We start from the raw sequence: 27,498 nt of genomic DNA, 5'->3' as shown, positions 1-27,498 counted from the left end.
AGCTACCCTGCCAGCCACCTGCCTCTCTGCAAATTAATCTCTTACAGTTCTACCTAACTCTTAGTGACTATCAGCTCTTAGTGAAATGAAACCATCTGAACAGAAACACTATTCTTCCACAAGTGATTTCAGTGCTTGTGAGCACTTAACAAAACAAGTGATTCTTAATAGAACCTAGCTTTGAAGAGGAACAAGTCAGACCAGATTGCATACTCTTAGGCAGAATCCACCCCCTTACCTTCACAGGGGTCTGGCATTTGAGCCCCTGACTTAGCAAGCTACTTTCAGCTGAGGGTGACCCCCTCAAGCAGGACAGAATAAGCACAGTTCTGGTCCTCTTTACTCAAACAATAAAGAAAACAACATTGATAACATTCCACTACCCTTGCATTCAGTACCAAAGTGATTTGTAATTTAACAATAGCCAAAATTGATCACTTTGAGCAACACAGTTCTATCTGCCGGATACCTAGGAAGAATAGGCGTGTTCATGTAAATACAGTTTGCTCCTGAAGTCTCTCCCCATCCCCAGATAGCTGGCAGAGGAGAGCTCATTCAGACTCTGCTTACAGGGGCATCAGCATCCGCCTGTGATTATGAGATTGCAGGAGCTGGGGATCAGTGCTGTAACAAGGACGAGGTGAGTGAGGCACTTGCCTCGGGCACGCAAAGCCGAGGGGCACAGAAAATTTTAAAAAGCCCCTGCCAGAAGGAAAGCTGCTGCTGCCTATGGCAACAGGACACCAGCAGGCAGCCAGCTCAGCCAGCTGCTGCATGTCAGGAGGGGAAAGGGCATACATGTCCTTTGCAGCCTTCCCCATCCCCGGCACCCACCTGGAGGAGATGCCAAGGGGACTTCCGGTGGGAGACAGACAGGATCACCTGCAGCCAGTAGACCTCACTCACCTGAGCAGCTGCTGGGGCTTCAGTGACTGTACTGTTTGACCCTGTAGTCCTCCCCTGCCAGCCACCACTCCTGCAAACTGGGCAAGGGGCAGCCCCATCCCCCACCCCCAGTGAGGCTACAGCAAGGGGCAGCAAGGGAGGGAGGAAGCCACATGTAATGACAGTCCCCTCCCCCCCAGAACCCACCACCCCCTCTCTGGCCCCCAAACTCTGTCCCAGAGCCTGCACGCAGCCCTCCGCACTCCCTCTCAGAGCCTGTACCCCTCCACCCATCCTGCACCCCACCCGTGCCCCAGCCTGGAACCTGCACCCCGCACCCAAACTCCATCCCAGAGCCTGCACCCCTCCACCCATCCTGCACCCCACCCCATGCCCCAGCCTGGAACCTGCACCCCGCACCCAAACTCCATCCCAGAGCCTGCACCCCTCCACCCATCCTGCACCCCACCCCATGCCCCAGCCCAGAACCTCCACCCAGCACCCAAACTCCCTCCCAGAACCTGCATCCCAGACTCCAACCCAGAGCCCAACTTTTCAACTGTCCTACACCCCAATCCCCTGCCCCAACCCAGGGCCTGCACCCCAGACCTCCTCCCCCGACCCAAACTCCCTTGCAGAGACTTAGGGAGGTAGGGGACAGAGTTTGAGTTGGGGGGCTCAGCATTCTGGGCACCACCAAAATTTCTACAAACCTGCCGCCCCTGATACTTGGAGGGGGTTGAGGAGGCGAGTAGCGAGTTGGTGGATGGAGGGGGGCATCCATTTTCAGTATTTTAATTTTTGGTACTACATTGATTGACTGCTGTGTGCATTAATATAGTGACCCCCCCTGGGTCTTTGAATGAGGCTTCATACTTGAGGAAGGGGGGAGGAGGCGAGCAGTGAGTCCGTGGCTGGAGGGGAGCAAATCTCCCAGATTCAAAATCTGGGACTGTGTCTGTTGGTCCTTTTTGCTGCTTTTCTCTGGGCAGGGGGTTGTCCCAGTGCTGCAAAGAGGGTGTTCCCAAAGGAAGGTGCTTGCTCCTAACCCTGAGGCATCAGTATGTCTGCTCTTCTCTAGTCAGTTTGGGTGCTGGGTGGAGGATCTGGGCTGAGGCAGGGCCTCTGGGTGCAGGAGGGGGTGAGGGGTGCAAGCTCTGGGATAGAGTTTGGGTGTAGAAGGGGGTGTGTGGGAAGGGGGTGGGGGTACAAACGACATGCATAGGGTGACCAGATCACAGAAGTAAAATAGGACCTGCCCCCTCACCTCTCGGCCCCAACATCACACCCCTCTTCACCACCTAGCCCCCCGCTGGCTTGCTGCATCTCTCCTAGTCAGTCCCCCACCCACCACTCACCTCATAGAATCATAGAATCTCAGGGTTGGAAGGGACCTCAGGAGGTCATCTAGTCCAACCCCCTGCTCAAAGCAGGACCAAACCCAACTAAATCATCCCAGCCAGGGCTTTGTCAAGCTTGACCTTAAAAACCTCTAAGGAAGGAGATTCCACCACCTCCCTAGGTAACCCATTCCAGTTCTTCACCACCCTATTAGTGAAAAAGTTTTTCCTAATGTCCAACCTAAACCTCCCTCTCTGCAACTTGAGACCATTACTCCTTGTTCTGTCATCTTCTACCACTGAGAACAGTCTAGATCCATCCTCTTTGGAACCCCCTTTCAGGTAGTTGAAAGCAGCTATCAAATCCCCCCTCATTCTTCTCTTCCGCAGACTAAACAATCCCAGTTCCCTCAGCCTCTCCTCATAAAGTCATGTGCTCCAGCCCCCTAATAATTTTGGTTGCCCTCCGCTGGACTCTCTCCAATTTATCCACATCCTTCTTGTAGTGTGGGGCCCAAAACTGGACACAGTACTCCAAATGAGGCCTCACCAGTGCTGAATAGAGGGGAATGATCACATCCCTCGATCTGCTGGAAATGCCCCTACTTATACAACCCAAAATGCCATTAGCCTTCTTGGCAACAAGGGCACACTGTTGACTCATATTCAGCTTTTTGTCCACCGTAACCCCTAGGTCCTTTTCTGCAGAACTGCTGCCCAGCCATTCGGTCCCTAGTCTGTAGCAGTGCATGGGATTCGTCCATCCTAAGTGCAGGACTCTGCACTTGTCCTTGTTGAACCTCATCATACTTCTTTTGGCCCAATCCTCTAATTTGTCTAGGTCCCTCTGTATCCTATCCCTACCCTCCAGCGTATCAACCACTCCTCCCAGTTTAGTGTCATCTGCAAACTTGCTAAGGGTGCAGTCCACACCATCCTCCAGATCGTTAATGAAGATATTGAACAAAACCGGCCCCAGCACTGACCCTTGGGGCACTCCACTTGATACCGGCTGCCAACTAGACATGGAACCATTGATCACTACCCGTTGAGCCCAACCATCTAGCCAGTTTTCTATCCACCTTACCGTCCATTAATCCAGCCCATACTTCTTTAACTTGCTGGCAAGAGTACTGTGGGAGACTGTATCAAAAGCTTTGCTAAAGTCCAGAAATAGCACATCCACTGCTTTCCCCTCATCCACAGAGCCGGTTATCTCATCATAGAAGGCAATTAGGTTAGTTAGGCATGACTTGCCCTTGGTGAATCCATGCTGACTGTTCCTGATCACTTTCCCCTCCTTTAAGTGGTTCAGAATTGATTCCTTGAGGACCTGTTCCATGATTTTTCCAGGGACTGAGGTGAGACTGACTGGCCTGTAGTTCCCTGGATCTTCCTTCTTCCCTTTTTTAAAGATGGGCACTACATTAGCTTTTTTCCAGTCATCCGGGACCTCCCCCGATCGCCATGATTTTTCAAAGATAATGGCCAATGGCTCTGCAATCTCATCGGCCAACTCCTTTAGCACCCTCGGATGCAGTGCATCCGGCCCCACGGACTTGTGCTCGTCCAGCTTTTCTAAATAGTCCCGAACTACTTCTTTCTCCACAGAGAGCTGGTCACCTCCTCCCCATACCGTGCTGCAGAGTGCAGCTGTCTGGGAGCTGACCTTGTCTGTGAAGACAGAGGCAAAAAAAGCATTGAGTACACTAGCTTTCTCCACATCCTCTGTCACTAGGTTCCCTCCCTCATTCAGTAAGGGGCCCACACTTTCCTTGACTTTCTTCTTGTTGCTAACATACCTGAAGAAACCCTTCTTGTTACTCCTAACATCTCCGGCTAGCTGCAACTCCAAGTGTGATTTGGCCTTCCTAATTTCACTCCTGCATGCCTGAGCAATACTTTTATACTCCTCCCTGGTTATTTGTCCAATCTTTCACTTCTTGTAAGCTGTTTTTTTGTGTTTAAGACGAGCAAGGATTTCACTGTTAAGCCAAGCTGGTCGCCTGCCATATTTACTTTTCTTCCTACACATCGGGATGGTTTGTTCCTGCAACCTCAATAAGGATTCTTTAAAATACAGCCAGCTTTCCTCGACTCCTTTCCCCGTCATGTTATTCTCCCAGGGGACCTTGCCCATCAGTTCCCTGAGGGAGTCGAAGTCTGCTTTTCTGAAGTCCAGGGTCTCTGTTCTACTGCTCTCCTTTCTTCCTTGTGTCAGGATCCTGAACTCAACCATCTCATGGTCACTGCCTCCCAGGTTCCCATCCACTATTGCTTCCTCTACTATTTCTTCCCTGTTTGTGAGCAGCAGGTCAAGAAGAGCTTTTCCCCTAGTTGGTTCCTCCAGCACTTGCACCAGGAAATTGTCCCCTACACTTTCCAGAAACTTCCTGGATTGTCTGTGCACTGCTGTATTGCTCTCCCAGCAGATATCGGGGTGATTAAAGTCCCCCATGAGAACCAGGGCCTGTGATCTAGCAACTTCTGTTAGTTGCCGGAAGAAAGCCTCATCCACCTCATCCCCCTGTTCTGGTGGTCTGTAGCAGACTCCCACCACGACATTACCCTTGTTGTTCATACTTCTAAATTTAATCCAGAGACTCTCTGGTTTTTCTGCAGTTTCATACTGGAGCTCTGAGCAGTCATACTGCTCCCTTACATACAACGCAACTCCCCCACCTTTTCTGCCCTGCCTATCCTTCCTGAACAGTTTATATCCATCCAATCATGTGAGTTATCCCACCAAGTCTCTGTTATTCCAATTATATCATAATTCCTTGACTATGCCAGGACTTCTAGTTCTCCCTGCTTGTTCCCCAGGCTTCTTGCATTTGTGTATAGACATGTAGATAACTCACTGATCATCCTGGTGTCCCAGAATGGGGCAGGAGCCCTCCCCTCTTGCACTCATCTACTTGTGCTTTCTCCCGATATCCCACTTCCCCACTTACCTTGGGGCTTTGGTCTCCTTCCCCCGGTGAACCTAGCTTAAAGCCTTCCTCACTAGGTTAGCCAGCCTGCTTGCAAAGATGCTCTTCCCTCTCTTCGTGAGGTGCAGCCCGTCTCTGTCTAGCAATCCTTCTTCTTGGAAGACCATCCCATGGTCAAAGAATCCAAACCCTTCTCTCCGACACCATCTGCGTAGCCATTCGTTGATTTCCACGATTCGACGGTCTCTACCGTGGCCTTTTCCTGCCACAGGGAGGATAGACGAGAACACCACTTGCGCCTCAAACTCCGTTATCCTTCTTCCCAGAGCCACGTAGTCTGCAGTGATATGCTCAAGGTCATTCTTGGCAGTATCATTGGTGCCCACGTGGAGAAGCAGGAAGGGGTAGCGATCTGAGGGCTTGATGAGTCTCGGCAGTCTCTCCGTCACATCATGAATCCTAGCCCCTGGCAAGCAGCACACCTCTCGGTTTTCCTGGTCAGGGCGGCATTTTGTAGGAAACTTCCTGGATTTACATAGCCAGTGGCATCCTTTTATGGTTTTCTAATCTAAAAAACTCAGCCAATGATTGATAATTCAAGTTGTTGGAATAGAGATTTGAATACACAGCTATCTCTGACCCAAAGGACGATTGTATCTAGTGTTAACAAAGTAGCTACAGACCTGGGATTATAGTGTAACTCACAACCTCCTGGGTGTGGTGTTCTGTCCCATCTAGTGGCACTGAGACCACTTAGAGAAAGAGAGAGATTGATGAGTCTGCTCTACAGCCTTAGCTAACAGCCATATGGCTTGTGGCCTATGCATTAGGCTCCAGAGGCCCCAGATTCAATTCCACCTGCCAACGACCAGGGTTTGTCAGTGTTACAAGTGGGGGCTCATCTGTGATTTCAGCTGGGAAATCTCTGAAGCTTGGGATGCACTTCCTCAACTAGGGGAAGTATGTTACCCATAAACCTTCTGGGTGTGGTGTTCTGTCCAATCTAGTGGCACTGAGACCACTTAGAGAGAGATTAATGAGTCTACTTAACAGCCATATGGCTTGCGGCTTATACACTAAGCTCCAGAGACCCCAGGTTCAAATCCTCCTGCCACCGACCAGGGTCTGTTGGTGTTAAAATAGCTCATTTACCAAAAGACCCTGGGGCCCAAAGGAGGCCATGCTGAGATTGCTGAATTAGGACAAACTGCAAAGAATGGGGCTGACAATCCCCACAACTGGTGGTTATTCTAATACTTAAACTCACCAAGCCAGCCACAAAACAACTTCTACAATGCCTTACTGGTTATCTAGAAGCCAAAAATACAGTTCTCTTAAAGCAACCCAGCCTTGGGCTTCTACCCAGACAGCCAAGTCAAATATGATGAGGATTACTGAAAATCTTGTTCATCATATAAAAAGTTCTACTAATCCCAAAGGATCGCACGCATTACCCACCATGTTAATTAATATTCCAGATCTTACCCAAATATACATCTCAGCCAATTCTTACTAACTAAACTAAAATTTATTTTTAAAAAGAGAGAGAGAGAGTATTGGTTAAAATATCATTATGCATAAAGGTATGAATTGAGTTCTTAGGTCAGTTTCATAGTAGAAATGGTGAGCTTTAGAGCTGCAAAGAGTCCTTTCCAGAATTAGTTAATCAGTTTATAGTCCAACATCTAAATATCCAATATCAGGACAATCTAGATGGGACTGGAGACCTCAGTCTTGCTACTTAAACTTTCCCTGCATGAAGCTTAAGCAGATCTGAGATGATAAGGTCAGGTCCCAAGAGCCTTTTATACAGTTCCCGGGCAGCCTCTTGACAGCAATCAGTTCTTGGGTGAACAACAGGCAATTGTCCTAGCTTTGAAGTAGACTTCCTATTTCCTGAGCATCAACATTGATCCTCCCTGAGGCTAATAGTAATGGGCCTCATAAATGCCGACCACTGTTAGAAATGTAACTCCATTGGTGCTACGTTAGTTCATACGTTTTGGTAGTGCCCCTGTACCAAGAATTTCTGGTATGAGGTGGGTCAAAGGGCCAATGCTAATTTAGAGCCTCCCCCTTAAGTTTCATTCTTGGATATATTCCTGATACCTGGAAGTTACCTGGTAAGAAGGGGGCATGTTTCTAGTGCACAACTTTGGTTATTAAAAAATTAGTCCTTCAAAAATTGAAAGTTCAGTCCACATCAAACATTTATGCCTGGCTCAATGATATGGCTAACTCTCATCTAATGAATGACTGAAATTCTACACAAGGGGAATGTCTGAAAAATTCAGAGCAATTTGGGCTGACTCTTTAGGGGTCTATATTAATGTAGAGTCTGAAAGTGTCACTTCTCCACTCCTCTCCCTCTATCCTCACCATCTTTACTTATATTGTGTATTATGATGAACCTAGTATTTGTGAAGGTGTTACCAATTATAGAAAAGCTGAGGAAATCCAGGCTCAGGAAATCCAGGAAATCCGGGCATGTGGAAAGACAATTGGAAGAATATATAAGAAACAGGGTGTTAAACTTAGATGTGAGAGTAAGAGAAGGGTTGGATGGATGTCATACAAAAGACTCTGATTAGCTGCAGAATTTATAAGGAACTGTTTCAAGATAGACTGGCATGGAGAAGAAAGATGCAAAAAACCAACCCCATATGCAGGGGACCAAGGCTATAAGAAGAAGAAATGCACCTAATTATGAACAAGTTGGCCAAAGCTCATCACCTCCTATGGTCATGGTGCCTTCTTCGGCTTGCATCCGAAGAAGTGGGTATTCACCCACGAAAGCTCATGCTGCAAAACCTCTGTTAGTCTATAAGGTGCCACAGGATTCTTTGGTGCCTTCTCAGTAACTTTGAATTTCCCCAGAATCTCTGTACAAGCAATGTGTTTTTTGAGAGAATGCATTGGGGATCCAGCATTGTACGGGATATGGGAGAAACACAGAACTCAAGTTTCCAAGGGCCTTTGTCTACTCTGGCTGCAGGAAAGGGACCTGGGGACAGAGTAAGAGGGTCTGGGAGAGTCTGGGGAGTGGTTTCTTGGGACAAGAAACAGAAAATTCAATTGTGCTGGGGAAGCTGTGATGGCTAGAGATGCTGCTGGGGGTATAAATATTTCCCTGGATACAACATTGTTTCAACTGAGCTTAATAAAGCAGATTCATTGATATAACTTAGCTTCCCAAAGCCCTGCTGTTCTCTGGAAGCAGGATGCGCTTGGCTGAAGGGGTTTTCTTGAAGGGCCAGGACATCACTGATGCTATTTTGCTTGAGATTGTAGTCATCATTCAAACACATTTACCTGCTGTCATCTCACATGCCTGGATCCTTCTCACCATTTCCAAGTAGAACAGAGTAGATTCAGTGCTCTAGCTATAATGTTAAAGAGGGAGTATATATTGTATCCTGTAATGTATCTCCTCTGACTGTAGGATGTAGCCTATACAGCTGGTTAACAAGGGACATTCAGTTGGATATGGAGCCTTTGCACCTCTCTAAGTCCAGGTCTAGACTTAAAAATTAGGTTGACCTAGCTACATCACTTAGACAGGTGAAAATTTCATGCCCTGAGTGCTGTGGTTAGGTCTACCACCTGCCCTTTAAGCACAAGGCACCTTGTTTGTGCACACTGTGAATCTGCTCCTTGAATTCATTAGCCTCAAGCATGGCCTGTCAGGCCCCCACGGCCATCACTCCCTCTGGGCAGGTTGGTGAATGGCACATGCTAGCTCCCAAGCCTTCTCTGAGCTTTCCCTGCTGTGCCCAGCTCCTTGTCCACTGAATACACACAGAAATACCAGGTCTGTTGTTCTGAAAGAAACAGAGGAAAATTAGTGGGTACTCAGAACCCACCAGCAGCAAAGCTCTCCCCTCTCCCCCCACTCCACCCAGGGCCTCTTGCCTGCCTGCAGCCCCGCTGATCAACTCCTGACCCTCCCTCCCAGCATCTCCTGCCCACTGCAAACAGCTTTTTCATGGCATGTAAGATGATACTCCTGGAGGGAGGGGAAGGAATGGGGCTGGAGCGCGCTCGGGGGAGGGGATAGAAAGATGTGGGGAAGAGGCAGGGCAGGGCAGGGTAGGAGTTTGGGGGAAGTTGTGGAGAGGGGCCAGGGCCTGGGGCAGAGTTGGGGATTGAGCACCCCCTGTCTAAAGGAGAAGTCAGCGCCTATGCGGAACAGAACACACCAGCTTGTTAGAGTCCTCTCACGACCAGCACTTTGTTGAATACCACAGCACTTAAATTTTATTATCAAAGACGAGAGATTCAGAAGATAGTGAGTAAGAATACTGGAAACAAATGGTTACATAGAAAAGAAAATCATAACATGCTTTCTAGAGACTCAATTTAACTAAGTTCAACCTCCTGTCTAAAGAAGGAGATTGTCTAACCCAAACTCCTCTGCAGCATTTTCAACCAATGGCAACTGAGACTCTGGTTTCACTACTGTGATAGTGCTGTCCATTTAGTTCCTTGGACAGGGTGTCATCTTTGTCTTCTAGAAGCAGGGGTGGCTCTAGCGATTTTGCCGCCCCAAGAACGGCAGCGCTCTGCCGGTCACCGGTCCCGCGGCTCCGGTGGACCTCCTGCAGGCACACCTCCCGGGGACCGGCAGAGCGCCCCCTGCGGCATGCCGCCCCAAGCACGCACTTGGTGTGCTGGGGTCTGGAGCCGGCCCTGTCTAGAAGCACCCTCAAAGTTGATACTATTAGACAGGTTGACCTCCTGAGGATTGTTTTTTTTTTCCCTGTGTGTTCCCTTCCTGCTAATTTCACATCTCATCATTAACATCTGATTTCATATGTAAATGGCCACACATTGTGTTAGCTTATTGGGCTTATTTTACAGCCTGACAGAAAGATGAATAAACCTCTCTTGTCTGACAGAAAATATGATCTTCACCTCAGCTGGAGACTTGTACCTTGATACAGACTCTAAGAACAGATTTCCAGTATATGTAAGCAGAGTCAGGATGAGCCCCACCCTGACATCTGGTGGTAAATTATGGGGAGTGCGGAAAGAAGTTTCCAGTGTTTGCATTGGTATTTCGGTTATTTGCATTGGCACTCCCACCCCACTTAGCATACCGCAAAGCAGCATGGGATGGTTATTTTCACAGCTGTGGGACCCTCAATTTCGTTGTTATTGGGGCAGGAGGAATGAAATGTTGTCACCCCGATTAAGTAAATGAGGAACTACAAAACTGTCTTATGATAGAGGGTTTCATTGTCAACTAAATAGCACTTGCTAGACAAGGGACATGGGTTCCAAAACCCAGTCAAGAGAGAGAGAGAGGGGCTGGGGTCAGATATCTGTACTGGGTGGTACAGGCTTCTTGTGTAAGCCAGAAGCACCAGTTCCACCTGTGCCTCTCTCCACTGTGGAATGTCAGAGTTAATTTTTGATTCCCTTAAGAATCTAGATACAGGTTACTGAGCTGAACTCACTGGCACTGGTGCTCCCCTACTATGAGCTGGAATCACTAAAAGCTGAAATCACTGAAGAGCTGGACTTGCTAAGCTGAGAGCACTGAGTACTGTGCTAATGAGTGGGGGAGCCTGAAGCAATACCGTGGAGCAGAGCAGCTGGCAGAGCGGAGTGGAGCAGTTTGTGCAGCCACTGGGTGAGTGGAGCCAAGCAGCTCATGAGGATGGCTGGAGTGGCTCACAGGACAGCTGGTGGACCAGAGCAGCTGGCAGAGCGGAGCAGCCCACAGAGCAAGCGGAGCTGAGCTGTTTGCGGGGATGACTAGTGGAAGCAGAACCCCACGAAGAGGCAGGGCAGTTGGCCCCGAAACCACGTAAGGTGCCCCTTTCTACCCAGGCTGAGGAGGGGGACCTCTGCAGAGAGACTCTTGAACTCTGGGGCTGCACTGACCCGGGACAGAGACTTTTGGATTGTGGGACTTTTGGGACTGTGGGTGATTTGGGGGTTGCTGGACTCAAGGGCCCAGAGAGAAGGACACGGCCCAATTTGCTGGGGCGGGTCTTTGCTCACAGTTTGACCTATGAACTCTAGCTGAGGTATTTTCCCAATTTAATGCTTGTTGTTTCTCATGTTATTAAACCTTTTCTGCTACACCAAGACTCTGTGCTTGCGAGAGGGGAAGTATTGCCTCCTTGAGGCGCCCAGGGGTGTGTGTAAGATTTTCCCAGGTCACTGGGTGGGGGCTCGAGCTGGTTTTGCATTATGTTGTGGGGAAGGGACCCCTATGTATTGAACCCGGCCCTTGCTGCTATTGTTTCGGCCCAGCAGAAGGGTTACATATATATACACATAACTCCCTAAGTAGTAGCTGTACATACAAGTCACAATGATATTAATAAGCCGTGTGACACAGGCTTTCCTTTGAGATCTCCCACAACATTTTGTGGTGAATCAGAATGTTTTTATGTGTGTTACAGTTGACATCAAGAGTTTCTTTAGTCATTATCAGATCTTATGTCACTCTCCAAATGGGAGTTACAGACTTAGTACATAATCCAGGTGAAATGGTACTATTTATTTACCTTGTTTTATAAAGTGGATTTGTATACTAACATGAATCTGGAACTATACCATGGGGATTTGCACTAGAATTTCTCCACTATCATCAGTGTTATGAAATAGCTTCATAGCATCCCAGCTCTGCACGGAACTATAGAGAGACAAGACAATGTTTCCATCTCCCATGATGTCACAGATTTCTGGATTCTGCCACTCAGCCAGTAGAAGGTTTGTGCTCTTTTACACCAGATTCCCCATTGGTGCTGGGGGGACACAACCTAGCGAGGAAGCAGATCTCATGATTCTGCCCTCAGCAAGGGCACCAGAACAGCATTGGTGAGGGGACCATGACCCCATCACTTTTAAAGTAGAAGGTCTATGCTCTCCTGGCCCTCAACAATTGCAGCTGGAAAATTAAAGCGAAACATACAAATATATATTAACTAATGCTTTATTTCTAGTACCTGGCAGAATGAATAGGAGCTGAAAAGGAACTTTGGTAACCATAACATATGGAAAAGAGATCCACAGATTTTTAGAACAGTGTTTTTAATTACACTAAAATAAAACCAATAACCAGGAACTAACAGACAGAATTAATGAGTCACAGTCTCACATTCAGTAGCATTTTATAAATCTCTCTGTAGCTCTTGCTTTCCCTTTTCTTCTTCCTTTTTTCATGCTAGCCAATTTTGTATTTTATTTATGTATTTGCCATCCTGGTTAATTTTTTTGTCTCTCCCATTCACCCATAATCATTTACTACAGATAATTCCCCCACAAATGTTTTATTTATTCCTCTCACTTTATCCCTTCCTCTCTTGGTGCCTTCTGGCTGTTTCCTCTCAGGATTGTTTTCCTTTCACTCTTTTTATTTTACACCCTTTTCCCAGGACTCGCCATTTATTCTTGTTTTACTTTGATTCGACTTTTCTTCTTGATTCTTGTTTCCCCCCTGGTTAAACCCACCCTATCCATGCCTCTCCCAGTATTGCCAATCCCAAAAATTAAAAAAGGTAAAAAATCATGAGTCAGACCCAAAAATCTCATGATAGACCAAAATCCACTACATAAATCTTAAAAATATCTCATGATTTTTGGTCAATTTTTAGATTTTTTAATTCCCCCTGCCCACTCCCCTGTGTGTGTGAAACAGTGTTGCCAATGTCATGCTGTCTGGGGTAGCTCATGACTATGAGTGCCATCCTCCAGGCAGACTGTCAAAAAGCAGGGCACAAACCCAAAACTGGCTGTATGTTCTATACTTAGATTTTATCAACCCAGTGACAAGTATGAACTAGATCATTATAACAGTCTTATCATGGAGTCACAGAAAGTCCCCTTGAGCATCCCAGACTATCTTACCACCCCAACAAGTAGGATTGTTATAGGTGGTTACTTTACACCAAAAAAATTATAACAATATTCAGGTTACTCCTAGTTCCAAATGATCAGTCACTTACCCAGGGTGAATTGTGCTCAGATCTCAAACCAAAGACAACATATCGGCCAATCTTGTAATAAACTAACTGAAGTTTTATTAACGAAGAAAATAAATGAGAGTTATTTACAAGGGTAAATCAGGAAACATACACACACAAATGATTTACTGTCTTAGGCTTGTTTTCACTGGCAATTTACAGCGCTGCAACTTTCTCGCTCAGGGATGTGAAAAAACAACCCCTGAGCACAGCAAGTTTCAGTGCTGTAAAGCGCCAGTGTAGACAGTGCACCAGCACTGGCAGCCACACTCCCAGTGCTGGTAGCTACGTCCCTCATGGAGGTGTTTTTTTTAGAGCACTGGCAGAGCTCTCTCCCAGCACTCTGCCGTGACCACACAAGCCACATTAAAGCACTGCTGCAGCAGTGCTTTAGCATTGCCAGTGTAGACTAGCCCTTAGAGTTACAAAGGTAATATACGGTTCTGTGATAAGCGGCTCTATACATCCTTCAGGGCTGTTGCTTATGGTTAAGAATCTTTGCCTCTTAGAGTCCAAACAGCATAAAGAGACCCAGTTTCTCCTTGTCAGGGATTTTTATTGCTCCTCACCCCAGAATCCAAATTTCTGGGGTATCAAGCGGAGTGCCCAAGGGGTCGATCCTGGGGCCGGTTTTGTTCAACATCTTTATTAATGATCTGGGCGATGGGATGGATTGCACATTCAGCAAGTTTGCAGATAACAGTAAGTTGGGGGGAGGGTAGATATGATGGAGGGTAGGGATAGGGACCAGAGTGACCTAGACAAATTGGAGGATTGGGCCAAAAGAAATCTGATGAGGTTCAACAAGGACAAGTGCAGAGTCCTGTACTTAGGAAGGAAGAATCCCATGCACTGCTACAGGCTGGGGACCGATGGGCTACGCGCAGTTCTGCAGACAAGGACCTGGGAATTACAGTGGATGAGAAGCTGGATATGAGTCAGCAGTGTGCCCATGTTGCCAAGAAGACCAACGGCATATTGGGCTGTATTAGTAAGAGCATTGCCAGCAGATCGAGGGAAGTGATTATTTCCCTCTATTTGGCACTGGTGAGGCCACATCTAGAGTATTGCAGTCAGTTTTGGGTCCCCCCACTACATAAAGGATGTGGACAAATTGGAGAGAGTCCAGCAGAGAGCAACGAAAATGATCAGGGAACTGGGGCACATGACTTATGAGGAGAGGCTGAGGGAACTGGGCTTGTTTAGTCTGCAGAAGAGAAGAGTGAGGGGGGGATTTGGTAGCTGCTTTCAACTACCTAAAGAGGGTTCCAAAGAGGATGGAACTCAGCTGTTCTCGGTGGTGGCAGATGACAGAACAAGAAGCAATGGTTTCAAGTTGCAGAGGGGGAGGTCTAGGTTGTATATTAGGAAAAACTTTTTTTACTAGGAGGGTGGTGAAGCACTGGAATGGGTTACCTAGAGAGGTGGTGGAATCTCCTTCCTTAGAGGTTTTAAGGCCCGGCTTGACAAAGCCCTGGCTGGGATGATTTAGTTGGTGTTGATCCTTGTGGCAGGGTGACTGCTCACTGGCACGGCACCTCCTGCTGGTTGTCCAGGGAATGCACTTTCCAGCCTCCAGAGCACCCTCCAGGCCAGTATCCCACCTGCCGCTGGCCCCTATGTCCCTCCCAGACCCTGGTGCCCTCCTAGATTAAGGTTCTGCCCCCTGGTAGTACCCCCTCAGTCTGGGTCTCCTCTCCCAAGGGAACCCCCAACCTCCTATCCCTCCCTTGCCTCAATGGTTACTGCCAGTCACTGTCTAGCCCCTGCTCCCTGGGGCAGACTGCAGTCTATAAACCACTCATCATCGGCAAGGGGGGTTGGACCAGCTGCCTCTCCCTATCTCTGGGCTGCACCTCTGCAGCCCCAGTACCTTTTTTAGCCTTTAGCAAGGTCATAGCCTGGGACTTTCCCAGGCAGGAGCTCCCCAGTTCCCTTGCCCTATTCCCTAGGGCTGCTCCACTCAGGAACCTTGCTCAGTTCCCCAGCAGCCAGATCCTTCTCTCTCTTGAAGCTAGAAAGTCTTTTTATCCTTCTGGCCCACTGCCCTCTTATAAGGGCCAGCTGGGCCCTGATTGCACTGGCTGCAGCTGTGGCTGCTTTCCCAATCAGCCCAGCTTTACCAGCCACAACCCTCTCCAGGGCTGCTTTAACCCCTCCAGGGCTGGAGTGGGGTGACCATCCCTCTACAGTCCTGCTTTGAGCAGGGGGTTGGACTAGATGACCTCCTGAGGTCTCTTCCAACCCTGATATTCTATGATTCTAAGGTCTCTGTCCGTTGATGATACACAATTCCTCATTTGCCTTCAGTGGGCCATACTATGTTCAGGACAAGCAATTTACCTTAATTAATGCGTCTTTCCTGTTTGGTGCGTTACAGTTGCAGAGGTTTACAACGCAAATGCTCAATATAACATTATACCATAGGATACAGATATTACAAGTAGGATTAATACATGTAGCATCCTACAAGCATTCTATGAAGTTTAAACACTAAACATGTTCTTATAACACTAATGTCTATTTTAATTATACCCACGGGTGAGCCAGACTAGATTCCAGCCATGTATTTGTCAGTGTTCAGTGAGACCCTGGGCCTTGGCATGAGCTGGCACATGGTCTGCCGACATCAGAGCCAACTCACCCATATCTATAGAGAACAGTAACACAGATTTATGCAAAATACCCTCTAGAGGTGTGGAGCGTCCAGCTTCTCCCCAATCCTCAAATTCTAATTAGTTATGTATCTCTGCCACCCTCACTTCTGCCTGGCCCTCAGCCTGACTCTTAATTATGCCAGCTCCAGCCCCAACACCTGAACAGCTCTTAAATCAGTTCTGCCTGCAGATCCTGTCTCTTTTCTGAAACAGCCACCTCACATCTGCTCCTGGCCCTCAGGGCCCCCTCTGCTCATCCTAAAGCGCCAGGCATTCTTAACCACCGTCCCTTCCCATGCCTGGGGCTGCAGGGAGGAAGGAAATTCCAGGGCTCATGACTCATAGGCTATGGCTACACTTACGGTTTGCAGCGCTGGTAGTTTGCAGCGCTGGTCATCCAGCTGTGCAGGGCCAGCGCTGCAGTGTGGCCACACTGACAGCTACCAGCGCTGCAGTGTGGCCACATTGGCAGCATTTCCAGCGCTGTACTGAGAGGTGCATTGTGGGCAGCTATCCCACAGAGCACCTCATCCCGTTTTGGCGCCGTTTTGGCGCTGAGTATTGTGGGAAGGGGAAGGAAGTGTGTGGGTCATTCCGCTTCCTGTTCCAACACCCCGTGGTGCATCGCTTCACTTCCCAGCAGTCACACTTTCGCCGTCCATGTTTCTTGCCATTTGTGAGTGCAGCACGCTGTGAAATGGAGCCTGAGCTGCTGAAGAATTTGCTGCTGACTGTCGCCAGCACATCACGTTTGGCAGTTGAGCTATTCCTTCAGCTCCAAAGTGACAGTGAGGATTCCGATGATGATATGGATTTGCCTAAAGCGGGTGACACTACATTGCTTGTGGCATTCACGGAAATGCTCAGCACCATGGAACGCCGCTTTTGGGCTCGTGAGACAAGCAGTGAGTGGTGGGATCACATTGTCATGGAAGTCTGGGATGACGAGCAGTGGCTGCAGAACTTTCGTATGAGAAAAGCCACTTTCATGGGACTGTGTGCTGAGCTCGCCCCCACCCTGCGGCGCAAGGACACAAGATTGAGAGCTGCCCTGACGGTGGAAAAGCAGGTGGCTATTGCAATGTGGAAGCTGGCAACTCCAGACAGCTACCGGTCGGTCGGGAACCAGTTTGGGGTGGGAAAGTCGACCGTTGGAATCGTGTTGATGCAAGTTTGCAGGGCCATTAATCGCATCCTGCTGAGGAGAACTGTGACTGTGGGGAACGTGCAGGACATTGTGGATGGCTTTTCAGAAATGGGTTTCCCTAACTGTGGAGGGGCAATAGATGGGACGCATATTCCTATTCTGGCACCACCCCACCTAGCCTACGAGTACATTAATCGCAAGGGGTATTTCTCTATGGTTCTCCAGGCGCTTGTGGATCACCGTGGGCATTTCATTGATATTTACACAGGCTGGCCTGGAAAAGTGCATGATGCACACATCTTTCGGAACAGTGGCCTGTTCAGGAAGATGCAGGAAGGTACATTTTTCCCAGACCGAAAGATCACAGTAAGGGACGTTGAAATGCCCATTGTGATCCTTGGGGACCCCGCTTACCCATTAATGCTTTGGCTCATGAAACCATATACAGGGAAGCTGAACAGGAGCCAGGACCGTTTCAACTACAGGCTGAGCCGATGCCGAATGACTGTGGAGTGTGCTTTTGGCCGTTTAAAAGCTCGCTGGAGATGTCTATATGGGAAGCTAGACTTGGGGGAAAGCAGCATCCCTGCGGTTATATCCGCGTGCTGTACCCTCCATAATATTTGTGAAGGGAAGGGTGAAGCATTCAGCCAGGCATGGACCAACGAGGTGCAAGTCCTGGAGGCTGAATTTGCACAGCCAGACAGCAGGGCTACTAGAGACGCCCACCACAGGGCAACAAGGATTAGGGATGCCTTGAGGGAGAAATTTGAGGTTGAAAGCCAACAGTAATGTTTTTTTGCCTTGACCAGGAGTGACGTGCACTGGTTACAGTGCTTTTAAGTGCCTGTGTTTTCCTTGATGTTTGTTACCTGTGTTTTCATTGGGGTTTGTTATCTTTCACTTTATGCAATAATAAAAACTGATTCATAATCAAAGAAATCATTTATTTAAAAAAAAGGAAGTACACGGGCAGGGGGGTTGGTTGTTGAACTGTACATTCATAGTTTTTCATATGTACTACCAGGAGTGCTGTGCACCTCAGGATTGTACTGTTGCATGGTGATGGGGGTTGAGTGCAGAGGGTAAGGGTCGTAGTTCTCTGGGCTCATAGGTGACCGTACAGGTGTCGGGGGCAGCTGGTGATGGTGTAGGTAAGAACCTGGATGCTGGGGAACGGGACTTGGTGCTGACATTGGTGCATAGGGGAAAGAGGTTTGGGAGGGTGGTGGTTTGGCACGGTAGTGCTCTGCCTGCATTGCTACCATTGACTGCATACAGTCTGTTTGGCGCGCAATGAGGTTTATAAGCTGCCTCGTGGTTTTCTTCAGCGTCAACGCCTTTCTCCTGCTTTCTGTTTGCCTCCAGTGATGCATCTTTTCTCTCCATTCCTGCGCATTTTTATTCTCTGTTGCACACTGGTTCATAACTGCCTTCACCAGTTCTTCTTTGCTCTTGTTCGGTTTCCTCCTCAGGTTTTGCAGCTTTCTTTCAGTCAATGATAAGACTGGCCCAGGACTACTCAAGGTCACTGTAAAAATGCAGCAAATGATACATTTTAAGAGAGCTTCCATTGTGTATAATCTGAAGTTATTTTAAAGTCTCACAAGCATTCCTCACACATTTCAGCAACGGCTAGAGAATTCACAGCCTCCCAGAAATGGTAATGGTAATTAACCCTGGGGTTTCCTTCCGCGGTGTGCTCGAGCAGGGTGCTTCTTGCTTCATGGCTAGGCTGCCTGTTTCGGGGCTTTGTTAACCCTGGGGTTCCTGGGGTTCCTGCCTGCCGCGCTATGCAGTTGGGGAAACCAGCACTGAAACACTCCCTCCATTTCCCACAGGAGTTAATACTGGAAGATATCTCCCTTCTGCGGGTTACCAAAGAAGCAAGGGAGGGTCTCCTACAACAATGCGGATTCCGCCCGGGTCCTTATGCAGCATGCCTCTGTGCAAGCATGGTTCCCCCACCCCTCCTGGAACAGTGGCGCGGACACGTTAGCCTGAATGGGACAGGGACCACAATGGCTCTCCCTTTAAACTTGGTCACGCGAATTGCCTATGCTCTTGCAGAAACTTTTGAAGAGATTACAGAGGCAGATTACTGCGACGTGATAGACCACATCAATGGGATATTCCATGTCTAGGCATGCAGGCATGCAGCCATACCATCCCCCCTACTCTCCCAAAACCTTTGCATTGCAATAAAAGCTGCTTACCTGGGACCTGCTCCTGTGATTCTTCTGCACCAAGTTCCAGGGGCTGCGACTGGCTAGCTTCCTCCTGGCTTGAGAAGAGCTCCTGACTGCATGCCTCCTCCGGGCTGGCTTCCCCCACCACAGTAGCCTCACTGTCTGCCTCCCCCTCCCCCTCCTCTACCGGCTCTGAACTGTCCATCGTGGTCCTTGGATTTACAGAGGGGTCACCCCCATAAATCGCATCCAGCTCCTTGTAAAACCGGCAGGTCGTGGGGGCACTGCCGGATCTGCGGTTTCCCTCGCGTGCTTTGCAATAGGCACTCCGCAGCTCCTTTACTTTTACCCTGCACTGCACCGCGTCACGCTCATGGCCCCTTTCCATCATGGCTCTCGATACCTGGGCAAAGGTATCATAATTCTTACGGCTAGAGCGCAGCTGTGCCTGCACAGATTCCTCCCCCAAACACTGATGAGGTCCATCAGCTCGCCATTGCTCCATGCTGGGGCTCGTTTGCCACGTGGAGGCATGGTCACCTGTAAAGATTCACTGATTGCATTCCATACCTGGCTGAGCAAACAGGAAGGGGATTTTTAAAATTCCCGGGGCATTTAAAGGGCGGGTCACCTGAGGCCAGGGAAGTAGAGTCTGACCTGATGAGCAGAGTGGCTGAACAGGTATTCTGGGATACATCCTTATACCCTGGAGGCCAATCACAGCGCTGGTGTGTGGCCACACTTGATGACCAGCGCTGCAGCACCAGCGCTGGAATCCTTATTCCCCATGCCGAGAGGGGTGTTCGGCCAGCGCTGCAGCCAGGGAGTTGCAGCGCTGGAAGTGCCTTGCAGGTGTGGCCACTTACTAATTGCAGTGCTGGTGGAGGCTTTCCAGCGCTGCAAATCGCCAGTGTAGCCATACCCATAGAAGAAAAGTCAGGGGGGCTGGATAAATGAGATTCCTGAAAGGTCAGAGATGAAGCCAGAGAGTGTGTGGATGCAAGTCCTCCAGGGTCATACAGACTGGGATGACTGAGGCTAGAAGCTCACTTTTTTATTTTTCTCCTTTCCAATGGACTCATGGTCCCAGTCACATGTTCTGAGCTGGGAGCCCCAGAGTCCTCGTAGATAATACAGGATAGTGATAAACAGGCAGCACAATCCATGGGAAAAAGAGATGGTCTTCTCCATCTTCATCACTCCCTGCTCTCTATGGTTTGAGAGTCCAGAGACTCCACGGAGCCACTAGAGACATACAGACTGTATGGTAGAATGTCAGCAGCATTCTAGGGAGTCCTCCAGGGTCATAGAAACTCGGATATGTGAAGTAGAGATGCTCATTTCATGGTCCTTAGTGGAGGTTTCACCCTGTGTTTCAGGGACACAGTCTGAGCCGTAATCCGCCTACCCAGAGCCAGGGGCAGATTCTATCCCCAGCAAAAGATGCTGGGGGGAAGTGAAGATTGGGGCCTTTTCACCAGCATTGAAAAATATCACTTGCTCCCGTTCATAGTCCACAGAAACTTGGATCCTCCTGAGGACCTGGCTCAGGAGCAGATGGGTCACAGGGGAGGTGAGAGCCTGGAACTGACTCATCCACTGGACAGCCCAGATCCCCTCCTTAGGGTCAAAGCTGATCCGTCCCTTCCTCCTCACAGACTCTCTGGCCAGCCCTATAGCCAAGCATCCCCCACCCCCCACCTCCACTTCCCAGCAATGTCTCCCCGAGGGGAACCCCTCACAGCCCAGCACACAGAGCTCAGTGTCAAATCTCTCAGGATTGTCAGGCAGATCCTGCTGTGTGTAACCATATCTCACACTCTTTCGATCCTCAGACAGGACTAGGACGGGATGAGCTGTGTCTGGATCCAGAGTCACATTCACTAGGAGAGAGAGAATCAGAGCATTAGAAGCAGATCTCAGCCTGGGGGAGGCTGGGACCATTTCTCACCTTCCCCAGCAGCCCTGTTCTGACTGGGACAGTCCTGGATCCCAGGAAGCTGCCTCTGTCCTGAGAACCTGAGACTGAGCAGAGATGTTACTGCAGTTCCTCAGCCTGGGTAATGAGTGCTAGTTCTGTAGTATGCAAAGGCAGCCTGCTTCGCCTCACTGGACTGAGCATTTCCCCCTCTGGCAGTGGAGAGCCTAGAGTAAATCAATCCCACTCCAGAGATCTTGCATTCCTTGGGTTTCATTTTGGAATAGTTACAAGGTGGCCTCAGGGTAGGTCCAAGCAGCACTCTCCAGCCAAACAAAAAAAATAAACACGTTCCTAACACAAAAAGGGGATAGCTGGCCCTGCCCCCTCGCTGGGGTGTTCTTTTGCTATGCTGGCCGTCGGTTGCCAGACCTTCCCCAGACAGTCTATGTAGCCTGATTTGGGGTGGGTTAGTAGGGTCAGTAGAATTTATCCACTTAATTTAGTTTTATTTGGTAATTAATTTTCTAATTAATCAGTAATGTTAGTAATAATTAATAGATATTAATTATATGGGTATGGTTTGCCAATATGTATGATCAGAAGATAAGAGTTCGTCTTAAATCAGGCTTCACAGAATTTATACAAGGAGATTGGGGTATATGACAGGAACTTACACTGAGGGCTTGGCTACACTTACAAATTTGCAGCGCTGCAGCAGGGTGTGAAAACACACCCTCTGCAGCGCTGCAAATTGCGGCGCTACAAAGCGCCAGTGTAGTCAAAGCCCCAGCGCTGGGAGCGCGGCTCCCAGCGCTGTCCGTTATTCCCCACAGGGAGGTGGAGTACGGACAGCGCTGGGAGAGCTTTCTCCCCGCGCTGGCGCTTTGACTACACTTAGCGCTTCAAAGCGCTGCCGCGGCAGCGCTTTGAAGTACAAGTGTAGCCAAAGCCTGAGACAAAATTAGTCAATCAAGACCTTTTATTTAAAATCAATGGAACAATAAGTAAATGTAAAATGTTAAAAGCAGTTTGAGATTACAAAGTTACAAATATCACAGTTCTATAAGAAATACACTTATGACAAATTTACTTTGTGCAATAGACTTGGGTGTGGTTTCACACTTATTTTAAAAGGAAATAATAAAAAGACTGAGTATAAGTCTATAAACTAGATGCTTTAAAAGATAAAGCAGACATTAGATTCCTTTATACTTACAGCTTTGAAAAGAAATAATACCACGACTTATCAGTAGTTTGACAGCCTTCGCAGGGGAGACAGGGTGAGACGATGGAAGATAGAAAGATGGATGTATCGCCCACCATATGGTGTATCAACACCCTTCTTATAGGGCTTATTCGGAAATCCTATGCCCAAATTTGTCTTGCCCCCACGGAAAGGTTAGGGTACCATCCCTCATAGGCCAACATTTTATGTGCGTATGAGTGACAGGTATGTACGCATCTGTGGTGTACTTGTTAGATTTGTGGGCAGAAATCCCCACTTTCCACCCTTTACTAGGTAAAAGGTCTTCAGACAGTCAAAGGTCCCCAGACATTTACGTAGGTTTGTATTCTATTATTACTTTTCTGAGTAAGGGTCTTAAAGGTTGCTTTCAGCGTCACGCAGGAAATTGGCCAGGGTGTCTGGCCTGGATGTCTATAGGTGTCTTGCATTACAGCTATTGTAAATGATTCTATAATCTATGAAGCCTACACACTTTTAGCAAAAAGACATTTTATACAAACCAACAGATTAATCCTCAGGGCTACATCTATTAGCTTTGTTGCTTCCTCTATAGGGAGGAGACCAGCCTCCCCAGCAGGAGCAGCCTTTTTTGTCCCTGCTGCCCCTGCCCTGCTGCAGCTTGTCTCTCATCTCTCCTCTCTCCCTCTCACCAGAGGAGGGATTTCTAAAGATCACAGGCAGCCCTTACTGGTGTCCCTAGTTGATCCGAGATAACCTCTTTTCAGCTTATTAGTAAAAGAGCCATTCTAGGGCTGATATACCTGCCTTCCACTGGGGAAGGAGTCTTTAGCTGTGGACAGGCTTGTGCCCACCCACTTCCCAGAACCCAACAGGACCACCCTCTGGTAGCGGTCCAGTCTGACTTTGTCACAGAGGCTGCAGCTCCCTGTTCCCTAGCTGGGGCTGCTTCATTCTCAGCAGGAGAGATTGTGATGGAGTAGGGACTGTTTGGGTGGTTGATAGGTGAGAGCCAGGTATTCAGCTGTAACATGAACCTGGCCTGGGGGAGGGGAGGTCGTCACCTCTGGCTGGGGCTAGACAAAGGGAAGGGTGGAGTGGAGGCAGTCTTCGGTTTGGGAGCTGGGTGGTGGGTTTTCAGGGGATCCTAGGCTGGGATTCAAGCACCCTGAACCCCCCAGAAAGGCCAGATTGAGGGGTCCTGGCTCTGAACACAAGCTGGGCTGTATCCTGTGGTTCCTGTTGTTCAATAAACCTTCTGTTTTACTGGCTGGCTGAGAGTCACTGTGAGTTCAGGAAGAGTGGTGCAGGGCCGGACTCCCCCACACTCCTTGACAGAGATTCAACAAGGAAGGCACCAAAAACTATTAGGATGGTCCAGAGAAGGCAGGTACCAGATTTGAACCCAAAGGGAAGCTTCCTTCCCTAAGGGCATCCTCCAGGCTAGGAAGCAGAGATGAAGATGCAGCAATGGGGAAGAGCCAATGATTCTAGGCCGTGAAGAGAAAGAGCTCTCCACTGACTGCCCTGAACGTAATATTAGAAAGGCCTGTCAATGTCAGTACAAATAACCAGGTCAGAATGAAGGTGGTCTGGGGGATGGTCAGTGAGAATGTGTCTGGTTACTGATGTGGGGGAGAGTTGTTTTCATGGGAATTTTCTGTTAATTGAAGGAAAATCTCCCCCAGAGTTCCTCCTTCGTGTGTGATCCCAGAGATTCCCCCTTTTCCCGCTCTAGCTCAGATACAATGAGTTTGGAGGGGAAAAGAATCAGAGATTAGAGCACATGGTCTCTGATTTACAACGCCAGCCCCGGGAGCTGCTTCTCTGCCCCGAGTGCCTGAGCCCAAGCAGAGATGCCCTGGTAGTTCCTCCCCCTAGCTGCTGGGAGCTGCTGTGGGGCTGCAGAAACTGCCTCTCTCCCCCTTTCCCAGCTGCATCTCCCTGCTGGTGAAGAGCAAGGGGAGAGAGCCCCTCACATGGGGGAAAGGAGAGGAATATTTCAAAGCCATATGGATATGCATGGAAACGCCAGGGTCAGAATTAAGGATGTTTGTGTGTTGGTCAGTGAGACTGTCTCTGTTCATTGGTGGGTGCATGAACTCAGCACTAAGGTTGGTGACAGCTTTGTTTGTGTGACTTCAGCTTCAGAGCTCCTTCATATTTCATGTTTGTGTTTTATTTGTGAAGGGTCTGTGTCACTGTTGGTATTGGTTTGGTTTGTACCTTTACCTACATGTTCATGAAAATGTTTTCATGGGCTTTTCCCCTTAATTGAAAATTAATCTCCACCTGAAATCTTACCTGATCTGTATGACTCTAGGGATTTCCCTCTTTTTGTCTCCAGTTCTGAGCCAAGACTCTCTGGAGGAAGAAAGGATAAAAAAGAGAAGAGATTTCAGGCTGCTATATTTATGAGATCCTGACTCTTAACTGACATAACTGTGCGTGAATTATGGGAGAGAAACAGGTGGAGAGAGACAGAGACAAACCCAAATCTTTAGTACAAGCTAACCGGAAACTTTCTATTTTCTCTTTCATTCATGCATTTCAAATCAACAGAACCCAACACCCATTAAGTCTCAAAACCACCTGAGGAGATATTATGTGGAAGATAGATTTTCTGTTTCCTCATCCTCCAAATTTCAAAAGAGTCTAAACTTTAGAGTTCCAGTTCTCAGTGGAATTGGGCACTTGCTGTTCCCATAGACCCAGCTGCAGCTGTGGATTGTAAACTGCTCTGGAGAACATGCCTGGCAGTTCTGTAGCTGGGAGACAGAAACTGAGTTACCCAAATTTTGTTATGTTTTTTTCTTTAATTATTTTACCAAAGTTCACAGAATGAATCAGTGTGAGACATCCTGGTGCCTGGGCTCCTGCTACATCTGCTCAGTATCTACTTTCCATTTTTTATTAAATAGATACATAACCTAATTGCGAACCAATTAGCCAGAGACCATCTCCTTCCACATTCTCAGACACTTATCCCAGTTTCCCCTCCAAGATCCCTTCTCAGTACCTTTGAACTTCCTCAGAGTCTCCAGTATAGCAGTATTTTTCTGGGAGAAATCACTGTCTTTTTTTCAGTTCAGGAGAAATCTCTACTGGCTGCTGGAACTTCCCTGTCTCACACCTGGAGAGAGAGAGAATTTCACATTATTACATTTCATTTACTAACTCATTGCAATTCCTGGCTAGTTGAAGCTAATGCTCTACAGGGCCTGGAGTTAGAATTCCTCCACTTCTCCCAGCCTCAGAGCAGGTGCAGCACAGGCTATGGCCCGGCCGGCCCTAGGCACCAGCAAGGCAAGCACATGCTTGGGGCAGCCCATATGCAGGGGTGGCAGGGATCCAGCATGGGAGCTGAGAACCAACAGGGAGCCCTGGAAGCTGTAGTTCCTTGGTTAGCTCCCTGCCTATAGAACAAGCCCTGGAGCAGAGAAAGAACTACATTTCCCAGCATTCCCTTGGCAACTACCAACTGGAAAGGAAGGGAGGGGGACCTCATACTGCAGCCTGCTATGAATGGAGAGCTGCACTGTGAAGGGTAGAGATACCATATTTTAACATTCAAAAAATAGGACACTCCATGGGGAGGGAGGGAAGCCCCACCCTGCCACCATCCACTCCCTCTGACTGCCCCCCCCCAGAAACCCCAACCCATCCAACCCCTCCTGCTCCTTGTCCCCTGATCACCCCCTCCCGGGACCCCTGCCCCTAACTGCCCCTTGGGACCCCACCCCATCTATGCCTCCCTTCTCCTTGTCCCCAACTGCCCCCTCCTGAGACCCCCCCAACTTCCCCCCTAGGACCCCACCCCCTACCTGTCCCCTGACAAACCCCTGGGACTCCCACGCCTATCCAACCACTGCCTGTCCCCTGAGTGCCCCCCCGAACCCCTGACCCATCTAACCCCCCCTTCTCCCTGCCCCTGACTGCCCCCCCGAATCTCCACCCCATCCAACCCCCCCTGCTCCCTGTCCCTTGACTGCCCCCCCCCAAACCTCCTACCCCCCAGCCCCCCTACCGTGCCACTCAGACCAGCGTGTCTGGCTCGGCGCAGAGCCCAGAGCTGGGGCGGCAGGGGGTGTGGGTGCGGAGGGAGAGCCCAGGACTGGGGCAGCAGCACCAAAGGCCCCATTCATATTCCCCACTCTGGCCTGGACAGAGCAGATCTGAGCACCAAAGGGGAATTGAGTCTCCATGGCCAATTTACTCCTTTGACTCCTTGCACTAGTACTGGTATGTTCCCATATTTCTTGTGTACAAAGTGTTATGGGATCTTTCTTTCAGGAACTAGACTGAGACTTCAGCTTCCTGCAAACCAGCTCATTCAACACAGGTCTCCAAACAGTCCTCAGGTGGGAAAGACACTTGATCACTGCTGACCAGAGCATGATTGTAACCAGTTCCCTAGAGGTGAAAGGCCCATATTGCATCCCCAGAATCCTGAGGCAGCCAGTCCCCCAGGTATGTCACATCTCCAAGAAGTACTTTACATCAGTCTTTCCCACTGAATAGATTATTCCGGAGTATTGTATTACAGGGTGAGAACCTCAGGATTAAGTTCATCAGAGAGATTTCTATCCAAAATATGACCCTGCCTGCCCCACACATTTTGCTGTACAAACTGGTGGAGATGTGGTGTTAATATGCTCCCCAAGCCCTTTCACAGCATTGTGAAGCATGAGGAGAAGAGAAAGAGCCACGTACCTGCTCAAGGTGCTTCTGAAATCCTAGAGGGGAAAAAGACAGAAATTCCATTCTTAGTCCCACATGCCAGCAAGGGGGCAGTCTTGAAGGGGGAAGTACTGGTCCTATTGGAATACTCCCAGGGACAGTGTTGCACAGATAGTGTAAGCAAGGTCCTTCTTTGCAGCAGATGCAATTTTTGTAAAGCAAACTGACATCCCTCATGCAGCTATTGTCAAGATGCTGTTCTGGCTCCCCTACACCTATGTATGATGCCACATATTGGGGATCGCAGGAAAGGCATTTTGCAGATATTGGAAAAGAGGCCCGCCCCTGGCCCCAGGGCCATGGATTTTCTGAGTTAATGTCACCTCTAACATAAATGAGTTTGTAACTTTTCAAAGAGCAATAATAATTCCCATTCCACTTATACTTTTCTATCTCTAATATCAATGTGTCTGTGTTTCTGCAAAGAACAATAATCATTCATATTTCAGCAATGCACACACTGAGTTACACTGTGATCTCTGACTGCTAGACTCCAGTGCCCA

The 27,498-nt window shown here is 48.7% G+C and overlaps 1 pseudogene; it reads right to left on the bottom strand.

The window, feature by feature from the left end:
• Window positions 1-20,286: 20,286 nt before the first annotated feature.
• LOC123346987 lies at window positions 20,287-25,335 on the bottom strand (annotated as a pseudogene).
• Window positions 25,336-27,498: the final 2,163 nt, after the last annotated feature.

Source organism: Mauremys mutica, chromosome 12, assembly GCF_020497125.1.
Source record: "Mauremys mutica isolate MM-2020 ecotype Southern chromosome 12, ASM2049712v1, whole genome shotgun sequence".
NCBI classification, from domain to species: domain Eukaryota; kingdom Metazoa; phylum Chordata; order Testudines; family Geoemydidae; genus Mauremys; species Mauremys mutica.
This window is presented reverse-complemented; position numbering and strand designations above follow the sequence as displayed.